The sequence below is a fragment of the Corythoichthys intestinalis genome, chromosome 9, assembly GCF_030265065.1.
Source record: "Corythoichthys intestinalis isolate RoL2023-P3 chromosome 9, ASM3026506v1, whole genome shotgun sequence".
NCBI lineage: Eukaryota > Metazoa > Chordata > Actinopteri > Syngnathiformes > Syngnathidae > Corythoichthys > Corythoichthys intestinalis.
Window position 1 is genome coordinate 880,422 of NC_080403.1, and position 19,657 is coordinate 900,078.

The 19,657-nt window shown below is 39.4% G+C and overlaps 1 protein-coding gene and 1 long non-coding RNA gene across 6 annotated transcripts in view; one reads left to right on the plus strand and one right to left on the minus strand.

Moving 5' to 3' along the window:
- plxnb1b (plexin b1b) overlaps positions 1 to 19,657 on the minus strand; it is a 189,709-nt gene that overhangs the window by 117,360 nt on the left and 52,692 nt on the right. The gene's annotated exons all lie outside the window — the stretch shown is intronic.
- LOC130922330 (uncharacterized) lies at positions 3,021 to 4,330 on the plus strand. The gene is made up of 3 exons (XR_009064480.1): positions 3,021 to 3,189; positions 3,722 to 3,767; positions 3,901 to 4,330. It is a non-coding gene; the product is annotated as an uncharacterized LOC130922330 (long non-coding RNA).

Here is a 19,657-nt window from a genome sequence, read left to right on the forward strand (position 1 = left end):
GACGAGCAAAGTGGCTGTGCATGTTGGAGTCCTTTGGAATTGGGCCTGCATGATATACCGTTTGAACATCGCCATCGCGCTGTGTGCATGCGCAATATTACCATCGCAGGGCATGCGATTGTTTTTGTTTGTTTTTTAATACATCTCAACAGGTTGCTGACAACTGGAGCAGAATAGGCCTGGACAAGGACAATAGCCACCATCATACTGTAGGAACTATCCGCAGTTCCTAGAAACCTTAAGGGGGACGATAACATCATGTATGTGTTCGCACATATAGGAACTGCGACCAGGAATTCGAGTTCCGAGAACCATATTAGGACTTTCAGTGGGGCCGTAGGGACTTCATTACTTAGGTGTTTGGTGATTCGCTAAAACCAGCAGCTCCGCTCTTTCCATACTCGCGCATCTCGAGTAGCCACCATACTAAAAAAAAACAACAACAAAAAAACTTTACTAAATCTGGTCACGGCAGTCCGTATCAGGCAGTGTTGTTTTTGGCAGTCCTTTTGTCTTAGTCCTTTGGACAAAAATATTTATGAGTCAATCATATTTTAGTAATTTCAAAATGTGTCTTCATCTAGTCTCAGTTGACAAAATCTCATACGAATTTTCTTTAGTTTAGACAATTACTCAAAATGTTTTCGTCTGAAAAATTCAAACGTTTTAGTCCAAAAATAAAGGTTTCCAACAATTTCAAATGAACATTGACAGACAAGCACATAATTGTAGCGTTCACATGACAAGGACATTGACATCTTTGTGACGATAATACACACTTGGCGGGAAAAGCGGTACATTATGTTCAATTCAACCCATCGAGAAGCCACAAACTCAATGTAAAAAAATGTTGTCCGAGCGTTTAACACTGCTTTTTTTGGGCTATGCTTAGAGTCTATCCAGAGCCATAGACTTCATAATTATATTGATGGGACAGATTCTCCAGACACTGCGCCGTGCCTTCAAGTAGGGGACCGTCCTACACGCCGCTTTAGTCGGTCGAAGTTGTTCTCATAACACACATCACGTAAAATATATGCTAACTGCACGTTTTTTTTTTTTTTTTTTTTGCTTTAAACCAAGAATCGAGACTGTTTTACGTCTGTATCTATGAAGATTTCAGGGATTTAAGCATTTATACACAAGAATTTTCAACGGAAAAAGTTCTTTGTGATTCCACTCGGTCAACTTTGACGGCCACGCCAACAATGCAGGCCCCCTATTAATCGGCCCCGCGTCCCGTCAATATATTATGAAGTCTATGCCAGAGCCATTTGATGAACTCATTTCAAGGTGACGACTCTGCTGGCTACTATTAGCCTCTTATAGGTTACCATAAAGAGCGTCTAATAAATGCCATTTGGCCAATTGGATCTCCTCTAAACTTATACTGACCAGAAATGCGAAGTGGCTCTGCTTTAGACTGGTCAGTGTTTAAGGTGAAAGCTCGCCATTCTGAAGCTAATGCTAACACGAATGCTGTGCTAACACGTAGAGTTACATTGGGTGTCTGATGATCACTCAGCACAGACCTTTAAAGGCAAAATCAAAATTGCATATTCTTTCTTGCCAAGATAAAAAAACAAAACAAAAAAAAAACCGAATCTTACATTGTTTCCAAACACGCAAGATGGAGTGCAACCTAGCCTGAGACACATCCTGAACATCGTTGAGGAGAGTGAGAGAGCGGTGCAGCAGATCTCAAATGAGTGACATGACGCAAACAACGCTAAGAAGCAAACTGACCTACTCCACCAATATTAAAATTTCACGCATTGTGAACATATGACAGAAACAATGTTGTATTTTCGTTTGGTAGTCTCGTCAGACAAAAACTGGCATTTGTCTCATGTTCTTCCAGTCCACGTTTTTAGCTCGTCATCGTCACGAAAAAAATGTTCGCCGACGAAATATTTTCATTGTTGTCATTGCTGACGACAACAACACTGGTATCAGGTGGAGTATCCATATGCACCGCTGGACTGGCCATCGGGCATACCGGGCAAATGCCCGGTGGGCCGATGGCGATTTTGGGCCGGTCCTGAATTTTTTTTTTTTTTTTTTTTCCTAACGGCATTAATCACATTGGTACACAAAACTGGTAGATCGGCCCATCAGTCCAGATTGGTTATGGGCTGGACCAATTACAAACGGGGGCCGATGCCCCCTCCCTCTTGATCAGAGGTATCAGATATACATTAATCAGACATACAGAGAGAGGAGATAAACAAAATGGATAACTACAAGAAAAGGAAAGGAGGCGCGGAAAAATTTTGAGATAGAAAGAGACAAGCCCTTCATGCGGATGCCGCTAAATGTGTTAAAATAACACAGATGTTTGCCGGTGGCGGAGCTTCCTCTTCAGCGACAGCAGCAACCGCAGGTTATGATGGCGGGGGTGGCCGTCAGGTGGATGAGGGGAAGGGGAGGCAGGAGGAGAGACCCGCGGCCGCCGGCGGTCCGAGTGGAGGGGAATCTGAACTTCAGGTAAGAAGTGTTGAACTGCAGTCTATCTGGTTCAGATATGAATTAAGCGTGGGTGTAGTTTATTTTCGTTGCGCTCGCTAACTCTTAACACCGCCAGTAGTTATAATTAGGCCGTTAAGCAATTTAGCTAGCCGTGCATGCAAACTAACATGATGGGGTTTCTCTAATGCTCGATGGTTTCTATGATGCTATTCTAGTTGTAATTATGTTAGTGCTTAAGTAACTTTATTTTATTAATTTAGTTAGTTAAGTATTATCTCTATTTGTTAGGTAGTTCAAAACTTTATAAGGTCGAGCAGACGCGCCGGCGCGTCCGAGCACATAACTTGTTTTTTTTGTAAGACAACAGATCTAGCGTGGTAGTTTCCATTCAAACTTCTGTCAAAAGCGCGAAATCTCAACTATATGACAGTTTATGAGTGGTCTCAATTGGCCAAGTTAAACCATATTTATGATAAGTCGATCACTCCATACTTTTCATGACTATTTGTTACACCTTTGAAGAGATTGTGCTATACGGTCGTATGATTCAACTGAGTAAAAATACCAGCACTGTGATCATCAGAGCAAGTCCATCAGGTGACATTCTTTTTCACCTCTGTCTCCTTTCACTTTGAAGGTTCCCATGTTTGAGGAAGCATTTGGTGTTGCTGTGCAAAGTGTTGCTGCAGTGGAGGTTCAAGGTTACTGTTTATTGATATGGTAAGTACATTAGTCTGTGAAAATATCACTTAATTACTTCTGCTAAGTTGGTTTGTTTGTGTACGGTATAATTCAAAAAGTTATGGACTGAACTTAATGAAATTTTCAGGAAATGTCCACTCTGGGACAAGGAAGAGATGATTCAATTTAGATTTAGAGGTGATCCGGATCACTGTCTTGATCCAGGATTTTTTTGAAGGATTCTTTATCATTGCAGGATAGGGCGATTTTCAGCATATGTGTATGCAACTCCAAGAAAATTGCCCAGATTGCTTGTAAAAAAAAAATACAGGACATTGCCATGGTAGTTGCTATGAAATGACACATTATGATTTGAATTCTGCCAATATTCTGGGTACTGTGATCCAGTACATGAGAAAAATAGGGGCTTATCACATTTTTTTGACACAGTGAGGTAACAGATGAGGGTACAGACATACAAACAGGTCTGTGCTCTCTGAGTGTTTTTATAGTTACAGTCTGTAATTTACACATTTTAATATTCATCTAAACTCTGTGTCCTATTTTTCAGGATCCCATCATACTTTGTTCATTGTTTGTTCAGGAGTTTGCCCTAAGTAAGTACTATATGGAGTATATGATGCAACTATTTTCCCAGATTTTTCTAGAAACCAGTACTGTGATCATACAAGTCCATAAAGTGTTATTCTTTATCACTTATCTTCCTCTGTCTCCTTTCACTTTTTAAAGGTCTCCGTGTTTGAGGGCCTATTCTGTGGATATATTTATTTGCACTTTTATTGATGCAGTAAATAAATAGTCTATGAAAAAAATCACTAAATCTGTCATTTATTCATTTTAATATATTCATCAATGATCATGTCTCACCTCTATTCCGTATTAATCCCTGTCCTAATTTCAGGATCCCATCATACGTTGTACATTGTTCAGGAGGTTAACTAGACCATGCAGCCTTTTGATATCCGCTAAGTACTGTATAGAATATTGGGACTGGAAGGATGGTGTATGTTTAAGTTTATGTTTAAGTATATATACACCAACAAGACAGTGTGAAAGCATTGTCACAAGAAAGTTTGTTTTCATTCATAGGCTTAATTGTCTTTCCATCAATACCTGGTGGGCCAGTCTCGGCTCAAAATGCCCGGGCCGATTTTTTGTCCCAGTCCAGCCCTTTCCATATGCGAATACGACTGCCTGGCGAAGGATAGTTCCTACAACTACTGGAGAGGCCTATAGTTATAGGAACTAAGTACTCAGGTTCCTCCAGTCTGAAAGCAGCTAATATGTAACTGATGTATTAACCTTTTTGATGCACTACAATTTTCTCACACAGTTCCTGTTTCTCGAGGCCACGTTCTGCCTGAGTATCCAGCCCCTCCCCCTCACACCAGGGATGGGCAACCCCACCTCTGCTGCTCACAATCACTCAACTGTAAATGACATGACAATAATGTTCTCATGAAAACACTCTGCTAGGCTACATCAAGGAGAGTATTCATGTATGCTTAGAAAGAGTATTGTATTGTTTTTAATGTAGTTGTGTCTGTGCGAAATAATACATGCATGTTTGTGACTTCTTGTCACCTAGCCAACTGCGCATGCACTGAAAATATATCAACAAAGATTCTTCTATAACAACAACAAACATACCAGAAAAATATTAATTTCAAACGAGGACCATCTCACACCGAACCATTCATTTGCACTATTTTACTGATGGTTAGTTCTTTGACCGGCTGATGTTTTATTTAGCTACTCTGGCAGTTTTGTGTGATCAAAATGTGTATTTTGCTGTAAATGTTTTCACATGTGTTCTACAACAAATCAAATGAGGACTCCAGATGATAAGTAGCCTTATAGCTTGATAATGCCGCTCAGGCTCTGACGCAGTTGATCTGGCACTGTCAATTTGCAAATTAATAGGCAACCCATTTTGTGATTGAGTTCAGAAGAAAAATATCATAGTTCAACATTTTTGATGAATCTAATTTAGCCATTGGTTTCACCTAACAAAATATGATTTACCCAAACCACTAAATTAAAATATAGTTCATCACTCTCACGCACCACCGCTCCAAGTGAAAACCCATTTGTCAGATAGTACTATACAACGAAGGGGATAAGAGTGCACCTCACCCCTCCTTCTGCATCACATGATGGTTTAAATCTATTCTGAGAGAAACCAATCCAAGCCAGGCCAGATGCACATCTGATTAAAAAAGGGGGGAGGTAGAACATATACTCCTGATTTATGACTCATCCATGCTCACTAAACACACTAGTTCTCAGCATTGGGTAAGAGGCGGTTCAAGCTGTGTTAGCATCCCTATTCCATTGGGAGGTAATTCTCCCCCCCAAATTCAATAATTACTGGGAGAAACCATTTTTGAACGGCAGGCTAGCTAGGTGGTAAGCATTAGTGACGGGATCTGTCGTTCACTTGAGTAAACGAATCCATTCCGGTTCGTTCAGTAAAACGATTCGTTCAAACGAATCGTTCAACGAATCGTTCGCCCCCCTCATCTCCCTCCCCACCCAAATGAATCGTTCGGTTAGTGAACGGGAAGTGACGTTGCCGAACGAATCACCAAAGACCGCTTCGCAGTATAACTGAACGGGAAGTGACATTGCTTGGTCCCTCCCTCTCTTGCACATTGACCACTCGTCGTAGTTTCAGAAATGAGTGACAGGCGATATCATTCTGCTCTCAGAGACAGCCTCGTCTCCCTCCCGCTGCTGCAAAAGCGAGGGAGAACTTCCGCGTCGTCTGTCCTAGTTCTATGGGCTCAAAGTCATGGCTCGTGCTTGCATTTCGAATTAGGACACGGTTAAACATTTTCCTTTTGAGGGGGAAGTCGGGGTTTGGGGTCGGGGGCGCACGGACTATCTTTAGCATGATCTTGCTCACATATACAATGCTGCTGCTAACAGCCAACGCGGCATGCCTGCTGTCACGAAAATAAAAATAAATCGAAAGTTTAATTTCTAATTATGGAACGGCCAACACATCATATTAACCTGTCGCTCTGTTGTATTTTTGTTTTTTATTATTAAGATGATCGTTTTGAATTTTTGCACTGGTATTAATAAATAAAATAATCCGGTCAGCTCCCCTGTCGTCCCCGCATCTCAGATCGTCAAATGCTGACGAGAAATAATTGTTTGCTTTATGATTTCGCCTTTCTACTCTCATTAGTCTGTTAAGAAAAATGTAGACATATTGCGACATCTCCCGTGTCCGCGTGCTTTGTTTTTGGGGCGCTTGAGTAGCACATGATGGACGGATTGACATAATTTGTCAAACCAACCGACACCCTCTGACACGAAAAAAAAAAAAAAAAAAACACTCGGAAAAAATTGACATGTATATACAGTTTCATTGCAAATCAGTATTATGGTGATCATACTAAATATTATTTTTTTTTCTGTGCACATATGAGGTACATATCGCTGCCATGAAGCCTCCATATAGTGACAGTTCTCTGCCCGCTTCACTGCCGTCACGCGACCGCAGCTCAGGTTTTGCTTGCCTCGTAGCTACGCGTGTTTTAAATTACTGTAAATTTGATAGTATATCGTCATAGGCACAGTCCCGAGTCTGTTGAGAAAAGTAGAACACTAAACCATGCTCGCTAGATTTGTGTGGTGTTTTTGTCTTTTTGAGCAGCATTTGATAGGCTCCACGTTAACAAATATGTGACAAAGTCGTTTCCTTTCATTTTATGACTCGTTCACCGCGTAGTCATTACTGGAAAGTCAAGTTAGCAGCAAGCTAGGTCAGGAACCGGAGGACCGAATCACTGAACGGGAAGTGACAAAACTCAGTCTTTCCCCCCTGCCTGCACGCTGGCTGCTTATTGGCCACACGTGGAAATGAGTGACATACGCCATGATTCTGTTTCCGCTCCCTCCCCTGCCCGCGATGAGGCTGGCGTCTGATTGGTCGTGTGCGATGTCAGAAGACGCTGCCGCTTGCTCAACGCCCTCCCACGCAGCGAACAAGCGCCACCAACTTCATAGAACGAATCAGTGCAGATGGTGATTAGTTCGGTCTCGTTCACCCAAACAATTCGTTCAAAAAGAACGAATCGTTCGCGACCGATACAACACTAGTAAGCATATAAACACAGTTGTGAGGTAGAGGGTTTGAATCACCTTCCTGCGTGGAAGATGCATGGCCTTCATTTCCATGCCAGTCAGATGAATCTGCAGGCTCTCTGATGTCCTTCATGGTAAGCCCTTAACTTTCTGTCCTCACAAGCGCCCAGACTTATCCATTATTTTGGGACATATTGCCTCATGTCCTTGAGATAAGCTGTTTGTGTGTGATGAAAAGAATAAAACATGTTGCTGCTTAGCAGCTGCATTCCTGACTTGATCATATTAGTCTAAAGGCACTTTCAGATTAGATCAAGAAGACCAGGGTCTGGTTGTAGAGCTAAGTCGCAACAGCACTTGCAAATGACTTGTTGAAAAGGTTCAGTATTCACACTGCGCCAACCGAACTTTCAGAATAGCATCATGTGGACGAAAGACGGACTCATTAATTGGGCAAATTTAGAAGAGGAAATACTGTACCTCCCTCGGAGTAGAGGTGCGGGAGCGTGCTGTGACACTGCATGTAATGTAGCATAAGCACACCCTGGTCCGTTTGCATTCACAAGTGAAACAGGGCCCGCTTAAAGCAGACCTAAACCCACGATTTTGGAGAGGACCAGAGTTCATTTGCTTGGTCTGAGTTCGGAAGCGCGTTCACATTTACAAAATGAAGCGGACTATCTGAGAAAAAGAACTGTGCAATGAGCACTTGCAAACACAGCGGAGTGTTTTGCACTTCAATGCAACTCCAAAAAGAGAGGACAAATAGGGGCGCTTTCACACTAGACCAAGAGGATCAGTGTCCGGTTGGAGAGCTACCTCGCAGCAACACTTGCAAATGAGTTGTTGAAAAAGTTTAGCATTCAGACTGCGACAACCGAACTTTCCGAGTAGCATCACGTGGACGAAACGAGGAAATTACCTGTGGTGGTGGTGGTGATGGTGGTGGTGCGTCACAGCATGCTGTTGTGATGCTGGACATATTGATAAACTGTATATAGTTTGTTTTGTTTTTATTTTATTTTGCAATGATAATATAACCGTGCGTCTGTATGTGTCATTTTTTGTCAGCTGACCGTTTTGTGCAGCAGATGTTTGCATGCATATAAGTTCTACAAAAAAAAAAAAAAAAAAAATATATATATATATATATTAATGTAGCATAGCATAGTAAGTCACCGCTCGCCCAGCAGCAGGGTTACTCCCTCCCGACTCGAGCGAAATGGAATATATAAAAATGCATCAAGGGAAAATGAAACTACGAAAAGGAAGCGCGTGGTACCCCAAGTCACACAGATGCGCATTCGCTCTCACTGTGGTGACTTTTTGGACTTTCCAATTGTCACCACTTCAAGGAGAACAAGACTCACGATACAGCCACCCTGAGAGGCTGCTCATGTCTTGGCTTTTGTCACTCTCACACGGTACGTTCAGCAACAGCATGCAAAAACATATGCCCCATTAGAACCCGATTCTGAGTATCAAATGCAACTGCTTAGAGCAGCACAACAACATTTTGCCATGGATCATCTGTCATCTTGCCATTTTTGATTTTGAACAACGTGCGAACTGTACTTCTTCTTCTAAGGATGCCCTGCGTGTACCATCACAGCTTGGAGCGTCACAGCTCCCAGCTATAACGCTGCACATGAAGTAGCAAAACCGTACCCTGCTCCAGTTGCATTTACAAATGAAGCAGGGTGCGCTTAAAATGGACCAAAGTTTGTTTGTTTGGTCCGGACGAGAGTTCGGTGCGCATTCACATTTACAAAACGAAGTGGACTATCTCAGAAAAAGAACTCTGGTCCGTTTAAAACAGACTAAACGGTTTTAGTGTGAAAGTCCCCTTCGTGGAATAGCTCCGATTGTTGTTTCACAAAATCTATTACTCCTGTGTCTATGATAAGAGCTTTAACTGTCTGATGCTCTGCAGTAATGTTCGGGATTCTTTTTGAGATATCGGACTTCATACCGTTCATAAAACAGTACTTTAGTGTTCTTAATGCAAAAGCATTTTATCTCTTTTACAGCTCGGTCACCACTATTATTAGCGCCCGAGCACTAAGTGTGCGAGAGCCCTATTGTAATGCAAAGGATTCTTATTATTATTTCTTCTCCTCGGCAAATGAAAATGGCCAATTTGGAGGCCTGAACATGCTCGAAAACTCACCAACATTTGCACATACGTGCGGCTTCGTGTAAATTTAGATTATTTTGCAACGTTGCGAAAAACATTTTACAAAATGGCTCAGTGGCGCCCCCTTGAATTTTTAAAAAAGGCCTCTCCTATTAGTTTTTTTTCAACGTATTGCAATGAAATTTGGGGAGTCGATACATTGTGCAGAACTGCTCTAAAAAATTGCACCCATATTCCAAACCCAACAGGAAATTGGGTATTTTGGATTGAATGTGAAATTTTTGTCGATTAACAGGGTGCACATTTGAGACCTTGGTGCCTTGACTGTTAGTTGGATGATGGATCCTCCCCAAAATTTGTGAGCATGTTCATGAGACCTATGAGATCTTAAGTTATCAAAATGGTGAGTTTTCATTCACCGGCTTGACCTGGGCGGGGTGCCAAAGTCGGCCATTTTTTTGGCAAAACACCCAATTCAAAAAATGACTAACTCACTGATACAACGTTCAATCGTTTTCATATTTGGCATGTACGTGATGTATCCCAGCCTGAACTCGATGGCATTGAAATATTACCCATTAGGCCTGGCGCCCCATGCTGGGTACAGGAAATGGCCTTTTTTATGAGACCGGCTCCTCCTAGAAGGGAAAAAAAATCTATTGACTTCAAACTAGGGCTATCAAAATTATCGCGTTAATGGGCGTTAATTATTTTTAAAAATTAATCACGTTAAAATATTTGACACAATTAACGCATGCACTGAATGACCCCCTCACACATTGCCTCAAACAGATTACAATGACGCCGTTTATGGACATAAAGAGTGAAGAAAATGCCATCGGCCGCTTGGGGGCAGTGCCGTTCCATACTAATGTTATTCCTTCTAAACGTGGGAGAATTGGTAGTTGTGAGACGTTTATGCTGTTGCATTGTGCTATTTGTGCTCCACACATATTTCTGTAAGCTTTCTTACTTTTAGTGGCAATTATGTGTCTCTTGCTGTATTTTGGGTAAGATATGTACAGAGATATATATGTTATAAAGGCGAGAGGACACAGGCGTTCTTTGGACTGGGCCGTTTATTGGCATAAGCTTCAGCAACTCCTTCACAACAAACATAAGTATAATTTAGTGAAAGGACAACAAAAATAATATTCCTATCTCTCAAAAAAAAATAATGTTCACAAAAAAAAAAAAAAAAAAAAAAAAAAAAAAAGCACTTCAGTCTATAGTAATGATGCCCTATTCTCACACAGTTAAACAACAATGCAAAATGAACTGGCATTCCATATCAAAATAGGTATGCAAAATACACGTAAAACTCACTCAGACTATGGTCACTCTATTCTTATTATAGTTATTTTTATTCTTATTATTATTATATTAACTCTACTTTTGATTGAAAATTTTACAAATTTTATTAAAACGAAAATATGAAGAGGGGTTTTAATATAAAATTACTATAACTTGTAACTATAACATTTATCTTTTAAGAACTACAAGTCTTTCTATCTGTGGATCACTTTAACGGAAAGAATGTTAATATTGCCATTTGTGGATTTATTGTTATAATAAACAGATACAGTACTTATGTACAGTATGTTGTATGTATGTATCCGTCCGTGTCTTATCTTTCCATTCCAACAATAATTTACAGAAAAATATGGCATATTTTAGAGATGGTTTGAATTGCGATGAATTACGATTAATAAATTTTTAAGCTGTGATTAACTCGATTAAAACTTTTGTTTGACAGCCCTACTTCAAACCTGTTTCAGGGGAGCCTTAAGACATGTGTTGAGGTGCCTGATAAAAAATATTGAAGTTTGTTTGAAGCAGAGGGGTCCAAATAGGAAAGTGAAAATGACGCTCGTTTTGTCTCACCAGAAATTTTGAACAGTCATAACTTGGCAGACATAAAACATATCTGCGCCAAACGTCCCGTGCTTGGTAAGAGTCATAGCCTGAAGGGTCCTGTACGGCTTATTCGCATCAACGCTACAGCGCCAACTAGTGGCAACGGAAAGTCACTCATTTTACTTATACATGTCCAGTTATTTTTAGGTTGGTCATTGTAGTTTCAAGACCTTTTGTAATACAACATTTTAAGGCTCATGTCCACATGTCTCTGTCCAAAAAAAGATGGGATTTTCGAGAATGTTAGGTTCTCATGAGATGATTAGAGGGGGACGGTCTGCCACCACCTGAACTGCGTACCGTCCGAGTTTGCGGGACGTCTGAGTTGCGCCAAACTGCGAGGGCCCGTTCAGTCTTGCTTGCAGCGCTAGTTGGTTATTGTTGCCTGTAGATTATTTTTTTAGAGGTAAGATTGGAATCTATTTATATATGTATTAGGGCTGCAGCTATCGAATATTTTAGTAATCGAGTAATCGACTGAAAATTCTATCGATTAATCGAGTAATCGGATAAAACAAATATATTTTTAGGTGAAGAGCAATTATAGATATACATGAGAAAACAAGACATTTTATCATTTTCAGTCAATCAATTTCTTTATTTTTGATGTATATTGTTGAAAACAGCCAACAATTGCATCTCAGATGTAACTAGAATTAAAAAAAAAAACCTCAAAAAACCTTTAGATCTTATTTTTAAAAAGTATATTATATACATATATATATATACACACCTAAAAATGCCTTTACGCTTAATAACACACATCACTTAAAAGTTAGGATTTTGTCCCACGTTTTTCAATTGAATTTCTATTTGTGTCAAGCCATTTTTAAGTTCTAGTTAAGTTTTAAGTTAGTCTAAACTGTAAGTCCTGCTAGGATTTTGAGTTTTTACACTGTTCAAAATAAATGTATGATACAGGCTGTATTGGAGCACATTAGGGACTAGTGCTACTTGGTGTTTTATCCAGCAATGACTACTGAGCTAAAATTGATAGTTAGCATTATTGAGTTTTTATTTGACACCCTCATCACTCCACAACGCTATGTTATGTTAAAGCCTGTATGTAAGACACGTTAGCCACACATCAAAAGTGGTCTTAATCAATTGAAACCTAGCCCTAGTAGTGACAATAACGTTAATCTTATATATTAGCGCTTTGCGCTCTTTATTAGCGCTTAGCGCTCTACTGCTTTAAGATGGTGGCTGTTTGCTAACGCTGCCCAGACGCGGCCTAGTCTGTCATTGTGCATCTAGTTCAACATACATGTGATCTCTATGAGACTCATCAGACGCTACCTGCAACTAACGTAGCATGTGCGGGCTAGTATTTAGCAACGTCGGCGTCGTTTGTAGCGGTTGTCGGCTGCAGTAAGTTTTTTTTTTTTTTTTTGCTTCTTCCTCTACGCACGTGACATCAGCGCGTTGTCCCGCATTAAAAGTAGCCAGAGCAAAACGTCATGCTTAGAGCTGTCAAAATAAGCGATTACTCGAGGTGAATAAAATTACTCGGATCAGTTTTTAAACTCAAGTTACTCGAGTTGCTCGAGTATTCGTTTCAGCTCTAATATGTATATAATGTGGGAAACATGGAAAAAGTGAATATTATATATATATATATATATATATATATATATTAGTCATAGCATACAATATTCTGTTGGAAAAACAGCTGGCTGTTCTGAAAACGGCTGGCAGTGAATGACAATGTTGTCCAAGACTAAACTATCTAATACTGTATATGTTCAAATGGGGGGGGGGGGGGGGGGGGGTTACCTCCATCTGTGCTCTCCTCTCACGGTTTCTTCTTTTATAAAACAATTGGTATTTTGAATTTTTCCATGGGTGGTTAAGATCAGAGAGCTTAACTGCTCCTTTTAAAATGTAGTCAATTTTTTTTTTTTGTAAGATTTTTGAGACTTTGTGATTAAAGGCTACAAAAAAATAAATTTTATTTTGCTATGTGAAAGCGCACAAAACTGCACCACAGATTATATGCTGATGTAAATGGAGCCTTATGGATATACAGTATTTTCCACAGCAGAATCTGGAGTTCATTTCATTTCTTATGTTTCACATGTTTTATGTGCATAATAACATAATAAGAAATGATTTGCACCTTTTTCTTAGTCATATTATGCACATTTTTTGTAGGGGAACAATAATAGGGGTGTATTTCACAGTAGATGATAAAAGTGGACCTTGGGTCCATTTTCAAGGGGGTCCCTAACCCTAGGACCCTAACCTAACCCCTAACTCAGGTTCTGTATATTCAAACGGCTCCAAGAATGCCTACAATACCAGAAAACTACTAAAACCGAGCCATGCCGAGGTACAATACCTTGATGGTATGGACCATTTTTTTTGTATCTTAGAAAGGAAACATGGAAAGTTTAGTACAACAATGGGTGGCAGTAGCACAGGTGGTTGAGCGGGTCGTCCATTAATCGAATCCCGCTCTCACACTTGACCCTGCTTGCCTGTGTGAATGGAGGGCGAGAATGAGTGGTTGATGGTGGTCAGAAAGGCTGATGGTGCAAATTGGGCAGCCTCACTTTTGTCAGACTGCCCCAGGGAAGCCGTGGCTTCTATAATAGCTTACCACCTTCTAGTGTCGAATGAAATAATAATGCACTTAAAGCATCTTTGGATGTCCCAAAAAGTGTTATACGAATTATTATGATCACAATGGCATGAGAAAGAAAAAAGTTGGGTAGGCCCAGGTCGCCCTTTTTCAGTCACTCTATAATGAAATTCTATGGCTGTGATTATGTATCATACTATACTTCCAAAGAAACAGGAAGAATGAAGTTACTTTAAAAACAGGCTTGTCTGTTATTTGTGGAAGTTATTCAAGATTCAGCCAAGGCCCATTCAGCTTCAGACAGACAAGCAGAGGACAAGTAAAGGACACAATTTGATTATATTCTTCTGTTTGCTGCAAGCACGGCTCTGTCACTCCAGGAAGGTCACCTTGTCTTGTTATGTGTGTAGACATAAACATCACTTGTCCTTTCTGGCTTTTGCAAATTTCAAAAGCAGACACAAAGGACATTTAAGAACCTAAATCCAACCCCCTCCCAACAAAAGTCCAAAACAATGTTCTTACAATAAATAGATTCTCCCCCAACATTGAAACTAGAGTTGAGAATCTTTGACAAGAGGGTAATTCGATATTCATTTAGATAAACAGGTTGTGATTCAATACAAATACAATATATCTTAAAACTATTACAGTTCGATTATGATTTGTTTAAGTCGGGAAGCAATAAGTTTCTATAACAGAGGGGAACAATGTGATACAATTCGGTGTGATGTGGACACAAACCGATAAAAAAAATTTAATCAAAAAAATCAATCAAAGAAGGCAATTATATTAAAAGTGTAAGCTTCCTAAAGTATTTCCAAACATTTCCCAACTTGGAAGAAAGAGCTGTCACTTAAAGAGTGACACTTACATCAAAAAAAGTCTTATATTGGATATTTTGTAATGGGATCAGAAAATTTAAGAACTAAATGACATACAGTACTAGGAGTGGGAACCTCTTGGTACCTCACGATACGATACGATACAAAGCTCACGATAACGATGATCTGACGATATAACGATACAATGATTTTTGATATATTGGTCAGGAAATCCTTCTTGGATATTCTACAAAAAAACTAATAAACAGAAAAACAAGCTTCTGCTGTGAATTGGAATGAGTTTATCACTAGTAGACGTCCAATCCATTTGAACTGGGAGGGTGGCAGCGAATGAACATTCGTTCACTCGCTGCCATCCCTCCCACTTCAAACTGATTGAACGTCTATGGCCGTCAGTGGCAGCCAACGCCAGGCAATGAGTAATTTTGGGCCATTTAAGGTAATTTACCTGTTGATTTTCAGTTACTTCCTGTCGATTTTGGGGTATTTTATGGGTCACTTGCTGTTTATTTTGCATTACAGAACAGGAAGTGACCTGGGAATCACCCAAATGAATAGGCAGTGACTCAAACTCAACAGGAAATGACCTGTAAATGCCCCGAAAATCAGACCGAATGACTGTGAATGCTCTGGTTTTGAATGAACGAATGTCCCCAGTCTAAATGTAAATGGATTGGGTGTCGAGCACCGTCAATGGCAGCCTTTTTTTTTTAATTGACACCTTTTTAAAACGATATCTCGATTCTTGACAGGAGCATATTGATAACCTTTTGGTATACAAAGTATTACGATATATCACCATTTCGATATATTGTCACACCCCTATACAGTACTGTGCAGTCATATTTTGTTCTATGTACACAACAAGATTGGGGGAAAATCAATGTCAGTGGTGCATATGCAAAAATACTTAAAACAGCATGATACTGATGTTGCACATCAGTTTTTATATATTGTGTAGAAAAACATTTTTATAGTATTTACAAGATAAACAAAAGACCCCACCACCCAAAAAAAGTCCAACACAGAGAAACAGCCAATTCCTACATGATAAGCGGCTGTTTGTTAGGATGCTAACTAGAGCTGTCCAGACCATAATCGACCATAGACATCACTATTGACCTGTCACTTCGTCATTCTTTACATGAGGGGGGCCGAGCTTCATTCAGTAATAGCCGAAGACAGCACATTCTTATGTCGGATTTAAGCTTGGATTTACTTACAATTGGATTTAACTACGAAAGCTGTACAGCATAAAAAAAACAGGAAGGATTGTCTCAGGAGTGATTTGTTCGCGGATTCAAGGTAAATATTATATTTTTCGTACCATGCATGTTTTATTGAAGCATTTATTCACAGGAATTTTCTTCTTTGTTTACACATGGAGGTGGCTAATTTTCGTAACTGACTAGCCTTATAGTTTACTTTTAACCAAGAATCGAGACTGTTTTACGTCCTTATCTATTAAGAATGCAGGGATTTAAGCATTTATTCACAAGAATTTTCGCCAGAAAAGCTCCTTTTACGCCAGGCGGCCGCTAGCCTCATTTGCTTACATAGTAGTATTGTACTTCGTCAATATACGTAAAATAAACGCTAACTGCACAGTTTCTTTGATTTTAACCAAGAATCGAGACCGTTTTACGTCCATATCTATGAAGAATTCAGGGAGTTAAGCATTTATTCACAAGAATCTCGCCAGAAAAGCTCTTGTTACCCCAAGCGGCCGCTAGCCTCATTCGCTAACAGTATATAGTGAATAATGATAATAAAGGGCTATTCTACAATAGGTTGTGATTGAATATAGAATGTATTAATAATCTATTTACATATTATTTATAATTGATTCTGCATGCGTTCCTCAATTATTAAGTTTCTGATGTCAAATTTAGTGATTTATTAGCTGATGAAAACTTGCAGTAAATTTTTTTAAAAAGTTGCTATTTTGGTCAAAAACTTATATGTTAAATATTGCTATTTATCCTGAAAACATAGGTGATTATCTCTGCATTTGGTGATTTTTGTGCATGTAGTGTAAAATCTGAAACTTTTATTGCCATTTTAAGTTGTGTTATTCTTGTATAAAAAAAAAAAAAAAATCGGGATTTTATAACGGAACGACTTTGAATTTCTTGATGCCGCTGCTCATGGAGACTCATATATGGCTAAGGTAGGTGCTCGTTTTGGTTTTAGGTCGGTAGCAGCTTTGGTTTTGTAACCATTTGAATTTGAAGTTTTTGAAAATAGGCCCCCTACGAATCTGCTCCGTTTCCGTGTCATGTCAATAGGTTATAAAGTCTATGAGTCGACGTAGTCAACGTCATCGATGACGTAAATAATAATAATAATGATACATGCGTCGACGACCACAACATCCCGTCGACGCTTAATGAAGGGTTAAAAAAAAAATAAATGCGTGGAAAGTTGAGAACGGCGGATGCTTGGTATACAAGTGGGGAAAGCGGCACAAAGCCAAAATAGAGCACTAGAGTGGCCAAAACATTTACTTATTTCAACGAAACAAAGGAGAGTACACTGTTGTGTCCTGTCTCTTCAATGTCAAGCTTGGCTGCACGTCGGCCGTGAATGAACACCTAAAGCGCTGTCACCCAGTTGTAATTTTGGAAGACGACAGGAGACAACAAGCTGGTAGATCATAAGTTCATCTAACTAACGACATTTTTTATTGAAGTTGCCAAGACTTTCGCAATATGCAATAAGTCCATTTATGGGTGGTAATTTTCGCGGCTATGTTTTATCGCCGTGTGCGTGCGTGCATACATTTGTGCTTGCGTGCGTGCGTGTACACGTGCGTGTTGATGGCATATGAGACTCCAGTTAACGTTAGCATTGCTACATTGAGGCTAATGGGGAGAAAAAAAGACCACCTACTTTAACCTGCTATAAAACATTGGCAGTCTTCTCCAAAACGCAAACTGACAGTTAAAAGGTGACACTTCAAACATGGAAAATTCCTGGTTAACAGCATTTGAAATGAAAAAAAAAAAAAAAAAAAATCTATTACTGACACCACATGCAATGACGAAAAGTGCACTTTTCCCCCCCCACTTTTTCACTCTTCACACCGTAGGAGTGTAAAGCTTACGGTAAGCGGTTTAGTGAATGTACTTCCGGTGAACATTTCAAACTAAAAGCATGCTCAACATATAAATAACGACTTCTGGAGTTAATCTCACATACTTCAGAATTCAGATTCTACACAAAGAATAGCTTTAAAATGACACCCTTGATGAAAAATCCGATTGGCAATGAATAATGATTATAATACTATTATATATAGGAATACTGTATTATTATCTATTATTGCTAGGCTCCAGCACCTCCGCGACCCTCGTGAGGAAAAAGTGGCATGGAAAATGAATGAATGAAAATGAATGAATGCTGGATATATTTTTAAAGAATTGTTTTGAATCATGTTGGAAAGGCGAAGTCAGTGTTCTGAATCCGTTTACATTCCATTCTTTTGCACTAGTTAATGTGATCAGCATTTGACCTCATTGTTTATTTGGGCTTTATTATTATATAATTATAATAATTAATTATATATTATTTATTATTATTATTTACATGTTTATTTGTCCTTTAATAAAGAATTCAAGTGTTCCAAAATGTTTTTGTGAATTAAGAGGTGTCAACAAAAACTTATTTGCTAAATTGCTAGATTTGTGGGGAAAAAAAAAAAAAAAAAAAATTCTAGATATCGGCAGGTTTTTTTTTTTTTTTTTTAATATCTGTGCCGGCATCGGCATTTGAAAATCCCATATCAGTTGACCTCTACTCTGAACTATTCCAATTGAGTCTGAATTTTTACCTGGGATAGATTGTATGTTCACTTCATCTACTTGCTGCACGATTTTAGTGGCAAACCAGTATGCCATTTCGACAACTATGAATGGCAAGTATCGAATGGTGTAGTTTGGGTGATATCCAGAAACTGCATGTAACATTTTTAACAGCTAACTGAATACTCAAAATAAAACAAGAATGAGAAGACTGGTCACCCACCAGACATGCTATTCAACTCATTTAACCACACCAAAGCCCAACAGGTCCATTCCATTCTGCCTGCTGCCTGCCTGGAAATAAAGACTTCTAGTTCACTTTTCGAGTGTAATGAGCAAAATGTATTTTGTGAGCAGGCCAAGGGAAGAGCAGCCTGACAGAAATGTTGGACAAAATATATGAATGTAGAGACGTAGCGATATCATGGAAGGAGGAAGGATAAGGAGAGTGTTTGTGTAACAAAAGGTCAGCTTGAAGAGAAAACAATAATTGAGCAAGGCAAACAGTAAAAGCACATGCTATGAAAGCGAAAAATGAAAACAGATGAAAGTCTCAGCAGGGACGTTTTTCTTTGTGTGGCCAGGGCTACTGGATTAACATGGGAGCTGCCGCTGATTCTTTAAAGTGCCCCTCCAGACAAAATGGTCAAATCCAGTTTAATAGCTCAAACTTGCTCCCTGTAATCACCAGAAACATACTAGCAACCATTAGTCTCAATCTGTCCAGTAGTTTTGACACAGTCTTCATTGTAATTGTGGCTGCCTCCTTGAACTACAAGAGAGTTGGGCCCAGAGTATGACATCACACTAGGTGTTTACATTGTTGCGAGGCCATTATTATTCCATTCACGAGTCTGTCCATCTCTAATTGGTTTTATTACAAATGATTGGGTATAATGGGAAAGGAATGGGTGGCGGACAGCCAGAGGTGGGTTGAGGAGCCAAAACTTTTACTCAAGTCAGAGAAGCGTTGCTTCAAAATAATACTACTCAAGTAAAGTAGCCATCCAAAAAATTACTGAATTACAAATAAAGTATATGGTGAAAAAGAATACTCAAGCAACGAGTATCTGCTTGCAATGTCCGCAATTCTAGCGATTAA